Raw genomic sequence first — 798 nt, 5'->3', positions numbered from 1 at the left:
CGCATACGGTTGGAACAAGAACGGAAACGAGAATTGGAGCGGATCGAACGTGAGAAAGAAGAAATGAGAAGATTACAGGAAATGAATCGGTTCGTTCGTTTTTGGGGGGGTTAGGTGGTCCAACCGACCTTTGCGTCCAAACGCAAAAGCGTTAACTTTTGCAATGGGTTTATACTACGTTTTGTGTTTTCTAAGTGTGGAAAGGCGTAAAATGGATTATTTTTATCTAAGTCCCATTTTTGACTATTTTTCCGAATCGAAATAAGTTTCAACTTGTGATCTTCCATGCAGGTACGAACAGACACAACGCCAACGACTTAAACGTTCGTACGACGAGCGTGGAAGGTCTCCTGCTAATAATGGATATCATAAGCGGGAGGGGGTTGGTGGTGAAAGGGAGGGAAGGAGGGGTGATCGAGATGATAGGAAGGGGTAAGTGGGGTTGCGGGGTTATTGCATGGGAGGGTGAACTCCATGTTTGACGCTTGTGTTGTGTTCCAGGAATTACACCGAATATGAACGTTCCTCTCAATCGCAATCACAGAGCTCGTATCGAAATATACAGGTAATAATGGTGGTTGTGATGTCATAATGGTGGTTGTGATGTCGTAATGGTGGTTGTGATGTTGTAATGGTGGTTGTGATGTTCTAAATTTTGACTATGACATCATACACAGCGAGGATCAGCCGCTCGAATATCACGAGTCACGAAGACAGATTATCACGATGTTGATCGTCGCCGTGACAACGAGATGACGCACGACACCGACGCTCGATACGAGGCACGTCGAGTGGAGA

At 45.5% G+C, this 798-nt stretch overlaps 1 protein-coding gene across 1 annotated transcript in view; it reads right to left on the bottom strand.

The window, feature by feature from the left end:
* The window catches only part of LOC100185017 (GRIP and coiled-coil domain-containing protein 1), a gene marked incomplete in the record, with an annotated part of 5,532 nt that overhangs the window by 1,172 nt on the left and 3,562 nt on the right, over nt 1–798 (bottom strand).

Source organism: Ciona intestinalis, unplaced genomic scaffold, assembly GCF_000224145.3.
Source record: "Ciona intestinalis unplaced genomic scaffold, KH HT000145.2, whole genome shotgun sequence".
Taxonomy (NCBI): Eukaryota; Metazoa; Chordata; class Ascidiacea; order Phlebobranchia; family Cionidae; genus Ciona; species Ciona intestinalis.
The sequence above is the reverse complement of the archived record's forward strand: the minus strand, read 5'-3'. Positions and strand labels throughout refer to the sequence as shown.